General features: G+C 38.2%; 1 protein-coding gene and 1 long non-coding RNA gene across 2 annotated transcripts in view; one reads left to right on the top strand and one right to left on the bottom strand.

Moving 5' to 3' along the window:
- LOC127499219 (uncharacterized) overlaps positions 1-16,244 on the bottom strand; it is an 82,559-nt gene extending 66,315 nt beyond the window's left edge. Inside the window, exons 1-2 of the long non-coding RNA XR_007926075.1 lie at positions 15,813-16,244; positions 13,105-13,259 (exon numbers count right to left, since the gene is read on the bottom strand). This is a non-coding gene — a long non-coding RNA (uncharacterized LOC127499219). The remainder of the gene's footprint in view (positions 1-13,104; positions 13,260-15,812) is intronic.
- Positions 16,245-21,322: 5,078 nt separating this feature from the next.
- Positions 21,323-24,003, top strand: part of lrfn5a (leucine rich repeat and fibronectin type III domain containing 5a) — a 62,259-nt gene continuing 59,578 nt past the window's right edge. The window contains exon 1 of the mRNA XM_051869419.1: positions 21,323-22,205. The gene's annotated coding sequence lies outside the window, so the exon portion shown is untranslated. The remainder of the gene's footprint in view (positions 22,206-24,003) is intronic.

Raw genomic sequence — 24,003 nt, 5'->3', positions numbered from 1 at the left:
CTATGAAATGGCTTCAGATGACTTTGAATATAGTACATGAAAACTTAATTGGTGCTAGTCCATTTCTTGCTCTATGACTCTGATTTTTGCCGTATAAAAGAGCGCAATTATCAATCAATTATTTAAATATCATGACAGGTCTAATTTCCGTTTAATTTTGAGACAGTGGCAGGACAAATTAGAATGTGGCGGGCCGCCACAGTCTAGTTAATGTATGGGAAACACTTATTAGATGTTTGTTGCTAGACATTTGGTTGAGATAGGTAGTTGTTAGAATGCTACTGGTGAAAATCAGATCCATAGCTCCCCAAAGTGCTTGGTCACAGGGACGGTTATTTATGTTGGTAGGATAAAGAAAAACTACTGATATCCTGTCTGCTCCCCTGTTGTGGTTTTTACCATCACACAAAGGCATGTATTATTATTTTTTTCTTATCTGCTAGGTTTCACAAGTTTATGAGTGCCAGAGTCTCTCAGCAGGTGAGACGACAGCTGTTTCGCACCTCACTCTGCCAAAAAAGAAACCACATTGTGTTTTACACACATGCACCTAGACACACATAATCATAACCCTCTGAAACTCAGAAAGCATAGAGGAGTAAGCATGGCTGGACCTCCTGCTGGAATCAATCTGGATATCTAAGACACCATTTGTAAGTGATAATATACAGCTGGTACAATGAGAGAAATATGAGTGTAAACATCACAGTACAGTGTAATGATAACGATAATGTCAGCAAACTTATATTTAGTTTTGCCTACTGATTCAAGGCTCTTATAATAAATGGCTTTAATGTATATCATTGTATGTTCATGAGCTGCATGAGGATTCTTCAGAAATACTCATTTTGTTCTCTACAGACAACATAACAGCAGACGGGTTCAGAATGGCATTAGGGTAAATAAATAATGACAAAATTTTGGATGAACTATCCTTTAAAACAATCACTGCCGTGTCGTGGCTGTGTATGTCCAAGGGTGAAAGGGTTCACGGGAGGGCTGGGACTGTCACCGCTGTTCAGTCAGTGTGTTTATCAGGCTACAAGAGCATGACAGCTTGTATGCTTCATTACGGCTTCAACCGCAGCATCGAGTGGCAGGTGGCTGTGTGTGCTTCCTGCTCGCTCTCTCATTCACACATACGCGACAGTACTCATATGCAGTCCGTCTCTTTTTCTGACTCGCTTTCTGTCTCTCCTGTCACCTGTGCTGCTCATTAGCAGGAGGTCTTTTGTTTTCCTCCAGAGGTGAGTGAGCGAGCACTGGTGGTGAGAGCTCTACCATTCTGTAGGTGCCAGACTGTGTCATCCCGAGATAACCTACGTGCTCTGATTCCTGCTCATTTTGTACAATGGTCAAGTTCCCTCACCTTTGAATGAAATTTCACATACATTCAGAAAGATGGGAACTAAGAGGTTGTCTACATTGTTATTTTTTACTTTTACAGCTTGAAATGAAGAATTGATTATGAACTTTGTTATTAGTTAAATTAGAAAGGCGATTGATGGATGGATGGATGGATGGAAGGATGGAAGGAAGGAAGGAAGGAAGGAAGGATAGATGGATGGATGGGTGGATGGTTGTATTGATTGACAGATTTATGGATGGGTGGATGGATTGATTGACAGATGAATTGAAGGAAGGAAGGAGGGATGGATGGATGGATGGATGCATGGATGGATAGACAGATGGATGATGGAAGGAAGGATAGATGGATGGGTGGATGGATGGATGGATGGATGGATGGATGGATGGATGGATGGATGGATGTATTGATTGACAGATTTATGGAAGGGTGGATGGATTGATTGACATGGATGGAAGGAAAGAAGGAAGGATAAATGGATTGACAGATGGATGAAAGGAAAGAAGGAAGGATAAATGGATTGACAGATGGATGGAAGGAAAGAAGGAAGGATGGATGGATGGATGCATGGATGGATGGACAGATGGATGATGGAAGGAAGGATAGATGGGTGGGTGGAAGGATGGATGGATGGATGGATGGATGGATGTATTGATTGACAGATTTATGGATGGGTGGATGGATTGATTGACATGGATGGAAGGAAAGAAGGAAGGATAAATGGATTGACAGATGGATGGAAGGAAAGAAGGAAGGATAAATGGATTGACAGATGGATGGAAGGAAAGAAGGAAGGATGGATGGATGGATGGATGGATGATGAATGGGTGGATGGATGTATTGATTGACAGATGGATGGATGGATGGATGGATGGATGTATTGATTGACAGATGGATGGGTGGATTGATTGACAGATGGATGGAAGGAAAGAAGGAAGGATAAATGGATTGAAGGAAGGAAGGAAGGATGGATGGATGGATGGATGGATGGATGGATTGATTTATTGACAGATGGATGGGTGGATGGATTGATTGACAGATGGATTGATGGAAGGAAGGAAGGAAGGAAGGAAGGAAGGATATATGGATGGGTGGAAGGATGTATTGATTGACGGACAGACGGACGGACGTATGGATGGATGGAAGGAAGGAAGGATGGATGGATGGGTGAATGGATGGATGGATGTATTGATTGCCAGATGGACGGACAGATGGATGAAAGGATGGATGGACTGACAGATGGAAGAAAGAAAGAAAGAAAGAAAGAAAGAAAGAAAGAAAGAAAGAAAGGAAGGATGTAAGGAATGAAGGATAGATAGATAGATAGATAGATAGATAGATAGATAGATAGATAGATGTGGGCTTGTAATGTACTGCTTCTTTTGAATAGGCTTAGCTTGCTCTTTTTTGGGCTCTCATTTAAAACTGTACGCTCAAGTACTTGTAGCCTTGTTTTGATCCAGATAAATCCATCTGTGAAACTTCCGCACACTGGCTTAACATAAGCAGAATAGCGTGCATAAATAGAGTTCTTGACTCCTTATTCTCACATGGAGATGAAACCGGTATAAACGTCTGGTTTATGAGCCATGTGAGGATGTTTGCAAAAATAGGAAAAAAAGAAAGCTGTTGACTGAACTCATTAGAGGATATGCTTTCTCTAAGGTGAAAGCTAATAGTTGGCGGTTCTGTCCTATTTGCGTTTGAGAATGAGTTTGTGTGCGTCTGAGCTTGTGTGTGTGTTTATTTACTAACGTTGTGCTGGAGTCTGGAGCCGATCACTGGATTAATCAGGCATTTATTCCAAGGAGAATAGCAAACGGATCTGTTCTGTAAACACTTTAGGCAAGTGTCAAAGAGGCAGGGTAAGCCATGCCTGACAGATTGGGCATGTCAAGACCCCATCACACACAATCTTTACTAGCCTGGGACTAATAATGAGTGTGCCCATCACATGAACCCCCTTTCCACATTATCAGATGGTCTCCTTCTGCTATATGTTGGCTCAGCCATTTAAATAATCAACATGATCTCATTAATATTCATAGGTATTCGTACATAAAGTGTGGCTCTAGCACAGACACATTTTTTTTTTTTTTTTCACAACTGGATAGACACTGATTGCATTGATGTACAACCCGAATTCCGGAAATGTTGGGATGTTTTTTAAATTTGAATAAAATGAAAACTAAAAGACTTTCAAATCACATGAGCCAATATTTTATTCACAATAGAACATAGATAACATAACAAATGTTTAAAAAGAAATTTTACAATTTTATGCACAAAATGAGCTCATTTAAAATTTGATGCCTGCTACAGGTCTCAAAATAGTCTACCATGGTGTAGCATCTCCTCTTCTTTTCAAAACAGTGTGAAGACGTCTGGGCATCAAAGTTATGAGTTTCTGGAGTTTTGGTGTTGAAATTTGGTTCCATTCTTGCCTGATATAGGTTTCCAGCTGCTGAAGAGTTCGTGGTCGTCTTTTTCTCTATAGGTGAAAGATCTGGACTGCAGGCAGGCCAATTCAGCACCCGGACTCTTCTACAACAAAGCCATGCTGTTGTAATAGCTGCAGTATGTGGCTTTGCATTGTCCTGCTGAAATACACAAGGCCTTCCCTGAAATAGACGTCATCTGGAGGGGAGCATATGTTGCTCTAAAACCTTTATAGACCTTTCAGCATTCATAGTGCCTTCCAAAACATGCAAGCTGCCCATACTGTATGCACTTATGCACCCCCATACCATCAGAGATGCTGGCTTTTGAACTGAACGCTGATAACATGCTGGAAGGTCTCACTCCTCTTTAGCCCGGAGGACACGGCATCTGTGATTTCCAACAAGAATGTCAAATTTGGACTTATCTGACCATAGAACACTTTTCCACTTTGAAACAGTCCATTTTAAATGAGCCTTGGCCCACAGGACACGACGGCACTTCTGGACTATGGCACATATGGCTTCCTTTTTGCATGATAGAGCTTTAGTTGGCATCTGCAGATGACACGGCGGATTGTGTTTACGACAGTGGTTTCTGGAAGTATTCCTGGGCCCATTTAGTAATGTCATTGACACAATCATGCCGATGAGTGATGCAGTGTTGTCTGAGGGCCCGAAGACCACGGGCATCCAAAAAAGGTCTTTGGCCTTATCCCTTAAGCAAAGAGATTTCTCCAGTTTATCTGAATCTTTTGATGATGTTATGCACTGTAGATGATGAGATTTGCAAATCCTTTGCAATTTGACGTTGAGGAACATTGTTTTTAAAGTATTCCACAATCTTTTTACGCACTCTTTCACAGCTCTGCCCATCTTTACTTCTGAGAGACTCTGCCTCTCTAAGACATCCCTTTTATAGCTAATCATGTTACAGACCTGATATCAATTAACTTAATTAGTTGTTAGATGTTCTCCGAGCTGAATCTTTTCAAAATTTCTTGCTTTTTCAGCCGTTTGTTGCCCCCGTGCCAACTTTTTTGAGACCTGTAGCAGGCATCAAATTTGAAATGAGCTCATTTAGTGGATAAAAGTGTAAAATTTCTCAGTTTAAACATTTGTCATGTTATATATGTTCTATTGTGAATAAAATATTGGCTCATGTGATTTGAAAGTCTTTTAGTTTTCATTTTATTCAAATTTAAAAAAACATCCTAACATTTCCGGAATACAGGTTGTACTAGATAGATAGACGGATGGATGGATATGGATACTTTTATTTTATTAATAAATTAATTTAATTAAATATATTTTGTTTTTTTCAGAGCTTTGAATTCAAAAACAAAGAATACAAATGACTTCAATTTTATTAATCCCATTTGTATCAAGTAAATGTGCCATTAATTTGCATTTCTCTATCAGTTTATCCATCTTTTATTGATTTGACAGTCCTGCTATGGATTTTTTTTATATAACATTGTCATTTACAATGGTGAATGTTCCAGATCTGACCAGATTCAGGTCTCAACAGTACATGTATACAAAGGATTTACTTTTAATGTTCTGATATTGTACATGTTAGTGTCTTTCAGTGTGTGTGTGCACACTTTACAAATACCTACAAATAAGGATGACACAACACTAAAATAATGCTGCTTCCTTTAAATGGGTCATTTCCAGTGTGCTCTAATGCTCATGATACCACTTTGTTGGGTATCTAAACACTGCTACAAAGCTGAACTGACCTGCTGTGCCAGCTTATCCATGATATCATTGCATCACAAAACCTCTTTACTGTTATGCCCCCTACTAATGCTTTATTCCTCACTCCAGACCTCATACGGCACCAAGCCACAATCCCTCATCAGATCAGCCTCATGGAGATTTAGGAAGGTTACCTTCACAATTTAATCCTTGACTCCATTCTTCACAAAGGGGTGTTACATGTTTAGCGAGGGGGAGAAAAGCCACACTTTGAGCTACTCTTCTCAGAACCCATTCGATTCAATGCCATAACATATTTCACTGAGGAAACTAAATGTTCTTTCTTCCTGTTCCTATTTCTAGAGTGTAGTTGCAAGATCTGCTCCATAAGCTTCTAAAAACATTATCCTCCATTATCCATCATGGATTACTAACCAAGGAGGTCTGTATAATACCTGGAGAAAGCTTTTTTGCTCGTATTCCCATTCATCTTAGCTGGCATAGAAGGTATGCAATTTGACATTTGCCATGTTTTCTTATGTTCCAGACTATTCTAGTCTTCTACTTAAATAGTCACTGGAGTGGGAGCCAAAGTTGGACATCCAGCTTGATTAAAGGGTTAGTTCAGCCAAAAATGAAAATTCAGTCTTTAATTACTCACCCTCATGTCGTTCCACACCCATAAGACCTTTGTTCATCTTCGGAACACAAATTAAGATATTTTTTGATAAAATCTGATGGCTCAGTGAGGCCTGCATTGCCAACAAGATCATTTCCTATTTCAATGCCTAGAAAGGTACTAAAAACATATTTAAAACAGTTCCCCCCCAGTTTCACAGACAAGGCTTAAGCTAGTCCTAGACTAAAATGCATGTTTGAGCTGTTTCAAATAAAAGAAACTTGCGCTGACATCTCTCAAAATATGCCAGTGTCATTGTTTTGTCTCAAGATGCACACCAGTAATGCTTTCTTCTAGGGTACGTTTATAAAAGCTATTTAAATATCCTAATTGAACTAAGGTCTAATCCTGACTTAGTCTAAGCCCTGTCTGTGAAACCGGGCTTTCATGTGAGTACAGTGGTTCAACCTTAATGTTATGAAGCGATGAGAATACTTTTTGTGCGGCAAAAGAAAACAAAATAACGACTTTATTCAACAATATCTAGTAATGGGTGATTTCAAAACACTGCTTCATGAAGCTTTAGAGCTTTACGAATCTTTTGTTTCGAATCAGTGGTTCAGAGTGCCAAAATCACGTGATTTCAGTAAATGAGGCTTCATTACGTCATAAGTGTTTCGAAATTGTAATAGTTCACGTGAAAAGATCCGTAAAGCTTGCAAGCTTCATGAAGCAGTGTTTTGAAATCGCCCATCACTAGATATTGTTGAATAAAGTCGCTATTTTGTTTTTTTTGGTGCACAAAAAGTATTCTCGTCACTTTATAATATTAAGGTTGAACCACTGTACTCACATTAACTGTTTCTAATATGTCTTTCTGGGCATTAAAAAAGGAAATGATCTTGCTGGCAATGCAGGCCTTACTGAGCCATCGGGTTTTATCAAAAAGATCTTAATTTGTGTTCCGCAGATGAACGAAGATGTTACGGGTGTGGAACGACGTGAGGGTGAGTAATTAATGACAGAATTTTCATTTTGGGAGTTTCAACTGTAGTTAAAAAGATACTGGCACTTGCCATTTACTAGTTATTTCTGAGTGAATCACTTGAGCTGTACATGACTAAAATTTTAGTCATAGTACGGGATAACCACGCCAAACCTACTATCAACATTGCATGCATGCATGGTGCACTAGTCAAAGTAATTTTTCATTTTCGGAGATGAACTGGGGCATTGGCTGGGACTCTTGAAACAGCAGGAAACTGTTGTGGTTTTTTATAGTGAACATGACAGCTTGATATATTGTTTTTGTTTATTCATAAAAACAGAACAGCAGAAAAGATGCAGTCGTGACCTTAAAAATCACCACAGATGCATCCTCCCCTGCAATGCCGTGCATCAATAGATTGCTGCCTGACTTATCTAGCGGCCTCAGTAGGCACGCTCATTGCCTTTGTTATATGGATGGCTTTAGAAGCGAGGCTTACGTTTCTTAACCAAATGCCTCTACATGCCTTCTGTGGTTTGAATCCAATATACGATTTAGTTAAAGCTTTTGCAGGACGATGACGCTAAAGGGAATTGGAAGTCTCTACAAAACTGTGTCAGCGTCAGCTATGGTCAATCAGACACGCACTATGGGGCTGTTAAATTCTGTGCAGCTGTACTTATTTTAGAATTAAATCTAGGGCTTTAGAAAATGTCATTATGTATTGAAATTCATTTTGTTCATCAAGTATTAGGTCTAGTCCACAATGCAGCTTATATACTGTATATATACACAGGAAGAGACCATCTGACTGCCTAAGTTTGTGCTGTTTTTAAGTGGTGTTTAGGGTGAGATTATCCGAAATAGATTTAAAATTGAATTGAATCTATTTTTGAATTCCAATTCGATTCATGAATTTGAATTAGATTTGAATTGAGGTAGCAAATGGGAATACTCATTGCAGTTTGAATGTAAGGAATTGAATTGAAATTCAAAGAAATTCAACTGTAATTCAGACAGAAGAAATTTGTGTCATTAATTACTCACCCTCATGCCGTTCCAAACACGTAAGACCTTCGTTCGTCTTTGGAGCACAAATTAAGATATTTTGATGAAATCCGAGAGGTGTTGGATTCCTCCATTGAAAGCAAGAAATTACTTTCATTCAATGTCCAGAAAAGTTGTAAAAACATTTTTAAAATAGTCAACGTATCTACTGTGGTTCAACCTTAATGTTATGAAGTGACAAGAATACTTTTTGTGCATTAAAAAAAAAAAAAAAAAAACTTTATTCAACTAATTCGTCTTTTCCTTGTCATTCTCATACGTTATTTATGTTGCAGAGCTTCCGTGTTTACGGCTCAATATTGGCCGGCTCTGGTCACGTGAGCAGCATGGCGCAGGAGCTGGCCAATACGGAGCTGGCGTTCGGATGTAGAACCTGGAAGTGCTGCAATGTATGAGAATGACAGGGGAAAGACAAATTTATTGAATAAAGTCGTTATTTTTGTTTTGTTTTTCCACACAAAAAGTATTCTCGTCACTTCATAACATTAAGGTTGAACCACTGTAGTCACGTTGACTATTTTAACAATGTTTTTACTACTTATCTGGACCTTGAATGATGCTAATTTCATTGCTTTCTATGGAGGATAAAAAAAACCTCTTGGATTTCATCAAAATATCTTAATTTGTGTTTCGAAGATGAACAAAGGTCTTACGGGTGTGGAGCGACATGAGGGTGAGTAATTAATGACAGAAATTTCATTTTTGGGTGAACTAACCCTTTAATAAAATAACTTTTGTACATGATGGACAAACACTTAATTTCCCAGAATGCATTACCTAAATTGAATTTCTTGAATTATAATTCAGCAAAGTTCTCTTCCTGTCATTCAAATTCTGATTCAACTTCCTGTCCTTCAATTCAAACATCATTGTATCAATTGGAGGGCTTGTAAATGTGTTTTATTTCAAGACAGACTGATAAAAAAAAAAAAAAAAAAAAAAAAAAAGCACTGTGCCTTTCTCTTAAGTACCCTTATGTAAAATCAGCCAATAAGATTAGTTTTGTGTGCAGCATGCATCATACGCTTGACGTGCCTGTCTGAGGCTGAGACTAATGTCCACCTACCTCAGACAACATAAACACTCCCAGAAGAACCTGTCCAGACAGCAGAGACACTCAGTACATGATCCTTAAAGCCCCACGGGAATCATTCTACCACAACCAGATGTCTATCTCTTTATTTCTTAAGAACTACTGAGCTTGCTCTCTTTACACAAATCCCTCCAGTATACCCCGCAAGGGAAGACTCAGAAACCAAGAAATACAGAGTGAGAAAGAACATCTCATTTTTCTCTTGTACTTTCCAAGCAGTAAATTCTTTTACATTTTTTTTTTTTCTTTTTCACAAAGCTCCTACAAAATAATGGTTGCAGGGGGAGAAAGTTACAGAGCAAGATCCAATTATAAAGGGGCGGTGAACAACCCCAGACATGACACGCAGTGAACAGCAGATAGGGAGGAGGAGTAGGAATCTCAAGCAGGTGTTGAGATTCTGCTTTGACTGAGGGCGAACAGATTGCCTCCATCCTGCCAGCACTCATCTGCATGGTAATATCAGCTGCCCCCTGATAACCAGACAAAATGATAAGACCTTCTGCCACAAGCAGTTCTGAGTAGTGTGTGAAGAAATGCAACACATAGTTCTGATGGTTGCTTTTGGAAATACAGCACTTATAGTCAGTTGTTCAACAGACTTCTTAGTAACAACCCTAGGCAGCTTCTGATCTCCCAAACTGTTTGACAAGATTATGCTGTTCCTGTTAATGTGCATGTAAGTTCTAGAACAAATACAGGCCCCGATATACTGTACTTCTAGAGAAATCGAAGAATTTACCAGGTGTTGCTGCCATGTGATTGACTGATTAGATATTTGAGTTAACAAGCAGTTGAACATAATAAAGTGACTGGTGAGTGTAAGGGCCCTATCATATACCCGGCGCAATAATAATAATTAATAATAATTCCTTACGTTTATATAGCACTTTCTGGGTACTCAAAGGGCTTTACATTTGGAAGGGGGAATCTCCTCAACCACCAGTAATGTGCAGCATCCACCTGGATGATGCGACGGCAGCCATATTGCGCCAGAACGCCCACCACACACCAGCTTATTGGTGGAGAGGAGACCGAGTGATGAAGCCAATCGGTGTATGGGGATGATTAGAAGGCCATGATGGACAGAGGCCAATGGGCAAATTTGGCCAGGATGCCAGGGTTACACCCCTTCTCTTTTTGAAGGACATCCTGGGATTTTTAACGACCACAGAGAGTCAGGACCTCGGTTTAACATCTCATCCAAAGGACGGTGCTTTTTGACAGTATAGTGTCCCCATCACTATACTGGGGTGTTAGGACCCACACAGACCACAGGGTGAGAACCCCCTGCTGGCCTCACTAACACCTCTTCCAGCAGCAACCTAGTTTTCCCAGAAGGTCTCCCAGTGGGCAACCATTCTTGGGCTACAGGGTGATATGGCTGCTGGCAATGTGGTGCCAGGCGCGATGCAAGTGTCTTTTGCTAGCATTGTTGGCACGTTGCTGTTTTGAGGCAACTGAAATAGACTGAGCTATTGACCAACTGAAACCTAGTCTAAAGTCATTGGCGCAATATATATACACATATATATATATATATATATAAAGTATTGGGACACCCTTCCAAATCATTGAATTCAGGTGTTCCAATCACGTCCATGGCCACAGGTGTATAAAATCAAGCACCTAGGCATGCAGACTGCTTCTACAAACATTTGTGAAAGAAGTCACCAACTTTCTGCAGAGTCAATAGCTACAGACCTCCAAACTTCATGTGGCCTCACATTAGCTCAAGAACAGTGCATAGAGAGCTTTATGGAATGGGTTTCCATGGCCGAGCAGCTGCATCCAAGCCTAACATCACCAAGTGTAATGCAAAGAGTCGGATGCAGTGGTGTAAAGCACGGCGCCACTGGACTCTTGAGCAGTGGAGACGTGTTCTCTGGAGTGACGAATCACGCTTCTCTGTCTGGCAATCTGATGGACGAGTCTGGGTTTGGTGGTTGCCAGGAGAACGGTACTTGCCTGACTGCATTGTGCCAAGTGTAAAATTTGGTGGAGGAGGGGGGGATTATGGTGTGGGGTTGTTTTTCAGGGGTTGGGCTTGGTCTAACTTTGTGGGAACAGTTTGGGGATGGCCCCTTCCTGTTCCAACATGACTGTGCAAGGTCCATAAGGACATGGATGAGCGAGTTTGATGTGGAGGAACTTGACTGGCCTGCACAGATTCCTGACCTCAACACGATAGAACACCTTTGGGATGAATTAGAGCGAAGACTGCGAGCCAGGCCTCCTGTATATATATATATATATATATATATATATATATATATTAGTTATTTAAAGACCAACATGCCAAATATTAAAAATAAAGGATTACAATGTAAAAGATTATTATTGTGTGCTTAAAGATAAAAATGCTTTGGTGAAATCCAGCTTGTCTCGTAGATGGTCTGTTTGTGCGCTTTAACCTTGCACACAAGCAGATCTGTTTCCTCGCTAGAGAAGTGTTCAGTTTTTCTGCTTGTAAGAAAATCCGCCAGGGCGCGAGCGCAACTGGCTTTTAAAGGGAATGGGAGATGAGACGACTGGTTTATTGCATGTTACACCCAAAACACACCCATTACTCATTAAGAGACTAGGTACAACCCTTTTAGCCCATGCGCTGGGCGTGCCAATCATTTTTCCCAGTCGTTAAACTAGCGAAAGTGGAGCTTTAGACCATGTGCTTAGATCGTTACAATAGGGCCCCCTCTCTCCAAAAAATGTACCTGGAGAGCAAATTCTGGAAAATATTTTTAGATTAATTCCATCCCTTAGATTCTTGTTTTCATTCATGTCAAATTGAAATATAACTGACCATAAAATAGTTACTCTTTAAAGGGTTAGTTCACCAGTCGAATCATGATTTGGATCGCATGTCAAACCGCCAAACTGCTGAAATCACGTGACTTTGGCGCTCTGAACCGCTGATTCGACACGCTGATTCATAACGCTCCGAAGATTCAGGAAGCAGTGTTTTGAAATCGGCCATCACTATATAAGTCGTTATTTTGTTTTGTTGGCGCACCAAAAATATTCTCGTCACTTTATAATGTTAATATTGAACCACTGTACTCACATGAACTGATTTAAATATGTTTTTAGTACATTAATGGATCTTGAGAGAGGAAATGTCATTGCTGGCTATGCAGGCCTCACTGAGCTATCGGATTTCAACAAAAATATCTTAATTCGTGTTCCGAAGATTAACGAAGGTCTTACAGGTGTGGAACGGCATGAGGGTGAGTAATAAATGACAGAATTTTCATTTTTGGGTGAACTAACCCTTTAAATTTAGTAGGAAGTGCATCACACAATTTAAATCAAATTGCAAGATGATGTCAGTGACAGTCCTCTTATAATAACTTTTACCAACTTTTATTCATTGACAAAACAGCTGATAAATGATATTTTCATAGAGACAGATATATATTTGGAATTAATGTAATGCTGTGTAAATCACCAGTAAGAAATACTTAAGCCTGTCCAAATTTCTCAATTCACCCATAGCAAAAAGTTAATTTTGGACACTATATCTACAGTTGCCCTTAAAGATTGTTATTGCAGGACAAGTACACCGATACAACCGTTGCTAAAAAATGTATTGGCTCTTCAGTTGGTTTGGCTGAGATTGTTTATCTCTATGTTCTCCTTTTTTTTTCGGTTTATAACAATTTAATGATGAGTGTAGATTCAGTTTTTTTTCCACCTCAGACAATTTTACCTTGTTTGGTTTTTACTAAAAATGTTTGGCCTACAGTACACAATCAACATTTCACAGCGCAGAGTATAAATGAGAGTGCTGCCAAAAAATTCAATCCTCAGGTTCTTACTCGTTTTTACCTGGAATCTTTTTTCTGCTTGTCTTGGACAGTGGCTGTGCCGGAGGGTTGAGGGGGAGATGATGTGACTCAGGGAGATTTCTGCCTGGTTGCTCTCTGCAGGCTGCGTGAAGGGGAAGGTAACCAGCAGGTGGGCCAAGGCTTGAAGGAATTTTCCTGCACATGGAGGAAATAGAACAAAATGGTTTCTGTGTCACAGTGAACAAATAGCACTCTCAATCAGAAAGCACATGACCTGTCACATACGCTGAACTTGAACACACACATACACACACCCAATGCGTCTGTACTTATGACATAAAACCCCTTCTTAGCCCTGCGGCTGAAGCTACAATGATACCCTCCGACATTTCATGCCCAGCAATGCCTTCACCCACGAGCAGCATTTTATAATATATATATATATACACACACACACACAGTATATACATATATACTGTGCAAAAGTCTTAGGCCACCATTAGATGTTGTTTTAGCAATGGTATTAAAACCATATATAATTATTTCTCAGTCTCTTTATTAGAATATAACCAGAAAATACAGGAAATTTGTATGCAGTATTAAAAAACAGAGGGGGAAAAAAATAGAGAAAAAAAACAGCTTCTATAGACTAAAGTGGCAAGTATTTAGTGACCTCCCCTTACACTTGAGCAATAGCAGGAACCTGGCTCTCTTAAACCTAAATGGAATGGAAAAGGACTGGAAGGCCAATAAAACTTTTAAAATATGATGAGAAGTTTCTCAGAGTTTCTTCTTTGACAAACTGAAGTCCAGAAGGTCACACTACATACTGATTTTTGCTTAAAGAAGCCATTTTGTTCTGATTTTTTTTTTTTTTTTTAATTTTACTTTTTTATATTTCCTTTATTTTCTGTTTGAATATTAATAAATAAACCGAAAAATTAATATGGTCATGAAAACATTGCTAAAACAACAAAGCTGGCCTAAGACTTTTGCACAGTACTATATATATTAGGGGTGCAACGGTTCAAATTGCTCACGGTTCGGTTTGTATCACGGTTTTAGGGTCACGGTTTCGGTACGGTTCGGTATGTGCTATGTTCAGGGAAAATAGGACTGCTGTCAAATAAAAATAAAGAAAATAAGAACAAATAATCAAACTACAAGCAACATCACAAATAAACACAATAGAGCAAATATTCAAATAAAATAAACAGTGCTTTTCAGGTTTTTCCAGGTATCTACAGTAGTTTTCAGGTTCAGAAAATGGATAAAGTAATCAAATATAAAATAACACTGCATATTATCTTCACTGTATGAATTAAATAAAGATTAATCATTATTGAAGTTACAAAAGCTATTCAGTCAAGAGCAGTGAGTTTTTTCTTTGTCATTTGTTGTTTGATTTTTACATTAAAAACAAAGGGAGCAGGAATAGTTTTTTTTTCCCTTTAAGACATGCACGATCCAGTACATATACTGTTACACATGCGTTGTCTTTCTCGACTATTACACGTTCACTTCAGACATAACCAACTATGTTTGCTAGGACACTCGCCAAGACGGGCATGTTGACATAATTTTTGTATGAATTTGTCCGCTGAAGCGCAAGACTTGAAAGAGAACTCAGTATTTGCGTGCTGCCTGAAATAAGCGTGTGCGCGCTTCTGATGAGCGCGCACACAAATCTTCTCACAGCGCGCGCGAGTTCTCTTTTCGCGTCTTGCACTCGAATGTTTAAATTAGCAAGGCTTAAATGAGTTTAGTTTAAACACAGATAGCAACGTGTGCTGTTCAGGTCTCACCTGCGCTCGCGCGCTATCAACACCCGGGTGATGACGGCGTAAATGACTGGACATTAGAGCATACGGCACTCGCATTGAACAAAGTTTACAAAGAGTGACTGTTTTGTCCACGCTTTTTGATTATCGTTGTTGTAACGTTTTGGGAAGCCAGAATTCGTGCATCCATTGACTGAAACACATTATCTGAACTCTGTCTGTATATATATATATATATATATATATATATATCGCCTCATGCTACCAGTAGTGACACTGACCCTAGCCAAATGCAAAACTAGTGAAAAACAGTCAGAAAAGATGAGTAGGGAAAAAAATGTCAGTGGCCTCCACCTGTAAAACCATTCCTGTTTTGGGGGTCGTCTCATTGTTGCCCATCTAGTGCACCTGTTGTTAATTTCATTAACACCAAAGCAGCTCATACTGATTAATAACCCCCTCTGATACTTAACTGACCAGATCAATATCCCAGGAGTTTAACTAACTTGATGCTATTCTCTGATTAAAAAGCGTTCCTTTAATTTTTTTGAGCAGTGTATATATATATATATATATATATATGTATATGTATATATATGTATGTATATATATGTATATATATATATATATATATATATATATATATATATATATGTATATATATGTATATATGTATATATATATATATATATACACACACACACACACACACAGGGCTTCACATTAACTCTCTTGCTCACCAGCCACTCCGCATTTCCACTGGCCACAATTTTGACATTGATACCATGGGGAAAAACTGCCATATATATTTTTTAATATTATCTCTGTATTGATATTCCACTGGAGGTGAGCGTAGCGAACCCAAATGCAGTTTATTGAACAGAAACATGAACTAAATACAAAACATAGACGTGGCTTGACATGACTTGACTGGACTTGACTGAACTTGAAACAGAAACAAACTCACCAACAGCAGATTACAGGGAACAAAGCTAGACAAGAGGTGTGTTCGACATCGGCTGCGGCTGGATGTAACCGATTCGGCGAGAGTGGCCGCGTGCGGACGGGGAGGAGCTGAAAACGGAGATGTGAAGTCGGACACTTTCTGCTTCCCGTAGTGACGCTCGCGCTGCGTTTGCATACTTTATCACAGCTGAAGTGAAATAAATGCACTATTTTATTAATACACAGATGTTTCAGAGACATTTTCATTCAATACTTTATGTACTGCTTACAGCGTCTGTTTTTATAAGAATAAAGCTCAACATAAGCATATATTATTTAAATAGGCGTACCAATGTAGAGGGTTCTACGTGTTTATCAGTTTTTATTTTGATAAACATGTCACAATATAACATCGCGACTACATGAAAAAAGCTTTAACTGTTATAAAAACAGATTTGTGAGCATTAGTGGAACTGAAGGCATGACAATAAACCATAGACTGTAAAAATATAATGTTACAAAAGCTTTATTTCAGATAAATGCTGTTCTTTTGAACTATCAGAAGAATCAAAGAATCAAAAAAGTATCCTGAAAAAAATTGCATACATCTGTTTTCAAAATTAAGAAATATTTCTTGAGCAGCAAATCATCAGAATGATTTCTGAAGGATCATGTGACAACTGAAGACTGGAGTAATGATGCTGAAAATTCAGCTTTGATCACAATTAATATTTTAAAATATACTCAAATAGAAAACAGTTAGGCCTATTTTAAAATGTAAAAAAGAAAATTACATTATTACTGTTTTTACTGTATTTTTGATCAAATAAATGCAGCCTTGGTGAGCAGAAGAGACTTCTTTTAAAACATTTAAAAAATCTTAAACTAGAACGGAAGTGTGTGTATATGCATGGTATATACCCAGGTGAAAAAATACTATAGAAATTTATTGTAAATAGGCTACTATACTGTTTTTGAACCATACTATAGTAAAGTACTTGAATTCATTTGTTGTGGTAATTCTATAGTTGCTGAAACCAGAACAACAATAGTAATATAGAGTATATTATACTGTAATATACACTACAGTTTACTGTAGTAAAAACTATAGTATACTAGGCCTACAGTAGCTATTTATTACAGTTTATCAGTTCACTGTAGTTAATACTACAGTATGCTGTAGCATTCATTAACAAAGTGTTGTAAATACTATAATATATACAGTATGATACAATTTACTAGGCCTATATGGTTCAAAAACATATAGTATTTAGCCTAAGGAACAATACAGTTTGTTTACATGTAATCTACTACTACAATATGAAAGATAATACGCAAAAGAAATGTATAATTTCATTCTCTTTATCTTCATTATCTTGTAAAGGGGAAACAGCTGAACTTATGCAGAGCAGTAATGTGATTCGCGCCGCGCTGTCCGTTCAGTGGCGCAAGCAAGCACGTCCGCGCTGCGCTGACGGACGGTCGCGCGGCTCGGTCCATTGAACCGCGCAGATGACATGTCAGCGCGGCGCGAGCTCTGTAAAACCGCGCTGTCTCGTCCTACATTTGGTGCGTTTGGCTTCCCATACCTCTTGAGAAACTGCGCTGGCTTACTCAGGCGGCTGATCTTGAATCGCTGTCGCGGTACTTTGATGCTACACGTCACAGTCACATGGATCTCTGGCTGTCTCAAGTCGGACAAAATTTCTTACCGGCATGCACTGCTTCAAGTCAGCCGCCGATCGGTCTGTATGGCGCAGCATCAAGTCGAACAAGCCTAATGACACATTACCCTGAACTTGAAAATAAAACAAGAAACATGAATATGAAACATAACACCCAAAACAAGACATTATACGTTACACATGCGTTTTTTCAATTTCTCAACTGTTTATGTTCATTTAAAACATAACTGTTTACATGAATACTCGCCAAGACCAGTATTTTGACATTATTTTGTGTGTATTTGACTGTTTAAGCGCAAAAAATAACTCAATTTAGTACTGAGAGGTGGCTTTATGTGCGCACACTTTGGGAGTGAGCACAAAATATCTGAGTAAAATTAATGAATAAAATTATGCACAATTGAATATGCGCAATCCCACGCTGAAATTCATGCCCTGTAACGCCAACAGTATTAATCCAGAGAAAATGAAATGATATATATGTATATGCTGCTTATGGGCTTCCATAATTGTGATCTCTCTCTCAGATAGATAGATAGATAGATAGATAGATAGATAGATAGATAGATAGATAGATAGATAGATGGATGGATGGATGGATGGATGGATGAATGAATTCTTCTATATTCCACTGGAAAACATTGGAATAACATGAAGGTGAAAAAGAAAATGACACAAGAAAACTTTAAATCCTCGAGCGTACAGGATGAGCAACCATAACACATAAAGAAAACCTCATCTCAGACTGTATACTTTTTTGTTCTATTCATACGGCATAAAATTACAGCTAGTTACACTCCATCAGAGTCATTAGCATCCACTCTCTGTCTTTCTAAAAACAGAAGATTGTACTGTGCAGACGCATAGCATGATTACAAGAGAGGCAGTCTCAAGAGAACAGAAGCTCAAATCAGCAGCGTGAAAGTGTCCCTCTGGGGCTACACCAAAGGTGTTTCATTCCCTCTGATGATGTGACAAGGTATGGCACAAAAGTGTGCAGGTCACGCGTTTGTAAACACAAGCGCATGGGTGTTGCATAGGGGATATCTCACATCTGTTTTTAGAAGAAGTTTTTTAATTAACATATTAGTCATTAAAAAAGAGACATGGTCTCAAGGGAAATCAAACCGTTACAAATTACTTCCCTTCTAGTAAAGGCAGTGTTCCACAACTTTTTTTTCTGCCCACTAGGACTGTCTGCTGTCTAAATTGTCTGTTGCATCAAATACTGTTGGTTGGGTCCTGACAATTTCCATCAGAATACACCTGAGAGATATTTATCAGTGTATCTGTACACTCTAGAGAGCTGATAATTAAATGAGAATAGTATCTTGCACCATTCCATGCAAAAGGTGTTATATTGACAGCGTTGTAACCTACTACTGACATTTTAATATTTAGTCTGTTTTTAGAGCTAAAACTTTAGTCCATATCAGTATACAATCCATATCTATTCAATGCCATATTTAAAATGGTTTGAATTTAGTTGATCTCTTTACAATTTCTCATAATTTCAAGATTTTAAATTCTCTGTTTGTAAACATAGTCTTGCATTGGCAAACCAGAATCCTCATAATGGCTTTTCAGAGTGAATTAAAGTAAGTGCTAATTCAGCTAAACAAGAGCTTGATTATGAGATGATCAGCAAGGGGGGCTTTTTATTTTTGCAGGGCGGATGCTGATGGGCTGGTTAATGCTGAGTGGAAGTGTTTACTTTGGAAGGAGTAAACCCACAGTGAGTGGTAATAAAAGAGGACAAATAAGGAGATTTAATGGTCATTTTGTAATTTACCCTTTAAAATAAGCATACTGTAAAATGTTTTGCCCTGCTTCAAATAAATGAAGTCCTGCACTGAATAATCCATAGAAATATAGTGTTCAGTGCAACAGCTCCCCCATCTTAACAGATCTCTTACACACATGCTGTGCTTCGAAATAAATTGATCCAGCACATAAAACCTCTTTAATGCTATGTTCTACTTGCATGTAGTTATACTGAGTGCAGGGAAACAACCGGTCGTTATTTTACAGAGCGTGCTGACGACACAAAGAGTGAATTGCCCAGGCAATCAACCGAGTGAAAAAGTCAAATACCTGTCAAACACTTTTCCAGCTTGTACAAATGCTTTTAATGAACACATAATTTACGGTGGATGATTTACGATTCATAGACTGTTCCACAAGACCTCAGTGTGAGATTACTTTGAACTGTGGCGTCAAAGGAAAAGTTCAAACACAGCTGTAGACAACTCTTTGGGGGTGAGAGGGTGCAAATCTGAATTACAGTTACATCAGGTCTAACCTATGGTACTCAAAACTGATTCATGGTTATACTGAATCATACTGGTGTAGATTCAATGTGTGTGTGTGTGTGGTCTCATTGATATTTTTTAATAAAAAAAACAGCAAAAACTGCAGAAATTGCTGTCCATGGTGCTGAATCACCATAACTAAACCGTTGAAAACCCTTAAGTGGTTTGTGCAGAGTATTTATGTTTTTAGCAGCAGTTTTGCCTGTATACACAAATTTGCCTGTAGGGAAACTGTTAATATACATCTTTTTGAGTGTTTTAGAACGCAAGAGTTACATCGCTATCGACAGCTGAAATGTCAAGCTATATGTAATGAGTGAACTCTTGACGCAGAGGTAAATGCAGCGTTGACGCTTTTATTGGTATGATTGTAAGTAATCAATCTCCTCGAGTGTGGAAGCGGTATTTCAGCAGCAGCACCTCAAACCTTTATAGCTTAATCAGCTGTATAGCTCCATTCAGTGATGTCAGTGCATTCCCAGCATGGAGCATTCCTGCACTCGGACCACGTAAGGCTCGTTCTTAATCCCGACCATCTGCTGGATTTCTGTGGACGAAGCTGAGGGTTTTGCATTGAACGGTAGCTATGCAGACAATATCATGTACATTTATGGCAAGCTGTATTAGCTTTTGTCTCTTTTCTAGTTCTATTTAATTAGTAAACAGACGTTTTTTTTTTTATTACATTTAGGCTCTTTATTCATCTGCTACTGGTCTAGGTACAAGCAATTTCACATTTTCTTCAAAATGATGTTGATCTGTGATATCAACAGTATGTATTCCAGTTTTACTAGTAGCTGTTCTTTAGGCATTTTAAGTAACTGTCCCAAGCCTTCCTAGTATGTATTCTACTACTGTAGTCACTATCCCAAGAAATCTAGTAAGATTTTTATTTAAACAATAAGACTAATCATTACAAATGCCAAGTAAATAGCAATTTTAACTAATGGGATTACAATTACAATTGGAATACACAATAGTGTCTCATTTTTTTTTCATTGTTAGCAGGGTTTGAAATTTGGCTACTAAATTTTAAGTTACCGGCCATTCAGAACTTCTACTAGTTAAAACAAACCAACAAAAACAACATAAATAAAAAAATAAACCAGATTAACTACATCACAGCTTGGAATGACTGTCGTAACTGGATGACTTGGGCTACTACAGTACACTGTAAAAAAAAAAAAAAAAAAAAAAAAAAAAAAAATGGTAAAAAAACTACGATAATCCAGTAATTATCCAGTAATTTTACGGACATTTCCGTTAAGCCTAAAACACAACGCAATGAAGTTCAAAATTCAAAATACAGGTAAAACACCTGTAAATAATAAACACGGAAAATTTCATCAAATTATTACAATACATTCTGCCCTATTTTTACAGATTTTTTTAGAGTGTATTTTTTTTAACTGTAGGCATAAATAAGATAAAAAAAATTGACACTACTTTGTTCTAAGGAATAAACGCTAAAACAGCTTGCCATAGTCCGTGGTTTTCTTTACCTTTTCCGTCGTCTTCGAACACTAAATCAACAGCACTTCTCACTGAGAGGCGCAATGTGACACACGTATCAAGTATTGCGAGCGTCAGTCTGAGCCAATCCGTGATGACGTCCTGCGTTCTCTCTCCCAATCCAAACAGCAGGGTAGAGAGAACAGCCGTTATACGGATGATCCCAAGCAGTGGCTGGTGCAAAACTAGTTTGTTTAAACAGCTCGACAGATATGATGAGGAATTTGCTCCGTCTTCCCGCTTCGTGTGCAATTAATTAGACCTCTCTTTAAGTTTGTTAGCATCCTATGTGTGTTATATCGACTTATCGGAGACATTGCGAGTTATTAATCCATATTTAGTTGCGTGTGGAGTCAGCGGAGAGCGTACGCTGCCTGAAGAGAAGACACTTTTGATACCTTTTGGATGGAGGGCTGGCGCGGAAGGCAGTCGGTCAGTGACTGTGTGGATTAAGCTGGGGAAAAGTACTTGTAAAGGTGCGGTGGTCAGAAGGTCTCCCTGCTGAGATTTGATTTGACTTCCCGGGTTTAATGCGGACGAAAGCTCGCGCTCGAGCGAGGTGCGTCGACGGGCGGGAGGAGAATGGCACGAGCTTCCGCGCTTCTGAGGGGAAAACAAGTACTTGGCTTCCTTGAGGGGCGTTGGGCACATTGCGCAGGAATTTGACTGTCCCTCAGTACGTTTTTTGGGAGATATCAATCCATTACTTCGAAAGGGGAAAAAAATACCATTGGATTTTAGTGGTTTCGGATATGGGCTTTGGGGTGTTGGATGCCTTCATATCACGCGCACTTTTGAATTTAGCGTGAATCCAGTGGAGCACAACATGGGAAAATATGACAAGTGAGAAGATTCGGTTCCTCTGACCCTCGGTGCTTCAAGCAGGACTGGCGTTGCTTCTGCTAGGTAAACTTTTCTGTCTGAATATTGAATGGTTTGTCACATTGAACTGTCCCTTCTCGACCTTAAAGAATCGGTGCCGAGAGTCCGAATCTCTTTTTAGAGTGTCTAGATGTCTTTGGCAGAACGGGCTTTGGTTTTTAGGCAAGGTCAGTGTGTGTATATATATATATATATATATATATATGTATATATACTGACCTTGCCTAAAAACCAAAGCCCGTATATATATATATATATATATATATATATATATATATATATATATATATATGTTCAGGAGTAGAATAATTTATTTTGCTCTCAAAAATGAGAAATATTACATTGAAATGGTTTATGATAGCATACTGTATCTACTTCATGCATTAAAGATATAGCCATGATTTGGTCTGAGTGCTTGTATAGTTCAGATAATGGGATGTATGAATGTGTGCGTGTGTGTGTGTGCGTGTGTGTGTGTGTGTGTGTTTGTTTGTTGGGCGGTGGAGGGGGTTATGTTGAAAGACTAGATCAAAATCAATTCTTTTATATGCACCCACATCCGTAATCTGCTCTATTCTAAGTAATGGTGACATTAAGAGTGACAATCCTGTGTCAAAAGGTTTATTTTCTTTTCTTTTTGTTTTGCGTGCGTGTGTGTGTGTGTGTGTGTGTGTGTGTGTGTGAAATATTGACTAGCAGAAGCAATGAAGTAATACTCTTCAACATTGGCACAAAACCAGTCGATGATACAGGAGGCGTATCCCATTCATATGTGCATTTGGTTTTTATGTAATTTTTTTTCCAGATAAGTCATATGTTCATTTACTGGAGAAAAAAGATATATATATATATATATATATATATATATATATGATTATTACTTCTCATTAATTATGAGAGGTAATAGGAGAAATGAAATTATGCATTTTGCAGTGGTCTTTGGATATAATCAGACGTTGTTTGCAGCTTTTTGATTATCCTGAATACCTACAATAATATTTTATGGCTATTAAGACAGATTCCTGCCATTGCTATTTCGGTTTTATTGTCATTTGCAATACACCTAAAATATGTATAGCAATATGAACTGATCTTCATCAGCCTCTGTTACAAAAAAGAAAAATTAACAAACAAACAAACAATGTTTTAAATAAATCCTCACATGCTTCATTTGTGACGCTCTTGAGCATTTAGAATGTTTTTCAAATACATTTTTTGACTATTATTTTAATACTTTATTTAAAGTATCAATTATATATTCTAATTCAGAATAATATGCCATAAAGATATCTTTTATTTTGAATCGAGTCAAATTCCATCAGTTACTTTGACAGAAATGTGTAATTTTGTCTTGAATTACTTGAAAAGAAATGCATTTACTAATATGTATTGTTGTTCCTAAGTTCACAAAACACCAATATACGAGATACGTTGTTTGATATGACGCTGCTGTATATTTTTGGCCACAATGTTTGAGTTTTCACACAGAGTAGATGGGTAACTGAACTGCAGCACCTCTTCCACTGGCTGGTGGTGCTATAATTCAATTTATGGCTCACACAGCAGCTCTGAGTGCCGAGCACACTGTCTTCCTGGATAGGGGTGTGGGAAACTATGGTTTTATCATGCTGACAAGACAGTATATAAGGAAAGAGGGATATATACTTTATAATAGGGTATTTATATTACAGTACAGTAACAAACTGCATATTTATAATGTGTAATTGTTTTGTGGAGCTGCTTGCATATTGACCTTATGGTTGACTGTAACCAATTATTTTAACATTTACAATAAGTAGCATTGAGTACCATTTATTGCGTA

Source organism: Ctenopharyngodon idella, chromosome 17 (genome assembly GCF_019924925.1).
Source record: "Ctenopharyngodon idella isolate HZGC_01 chromosome 17, HZGC01, whole genome shotgun sequence".
Lineage (NCBI taxonomy): Eukaryota > Metazoa > Chordata > Actinopteri > Cypriniformes > Xenocyprididae > Ctenopharyngodon > Ctenopharyngodon idella.
Note: the sequence above shows the minus strand (reverse complement) of the source record. Positions and strands in the feature narration are given on the sequence as shown.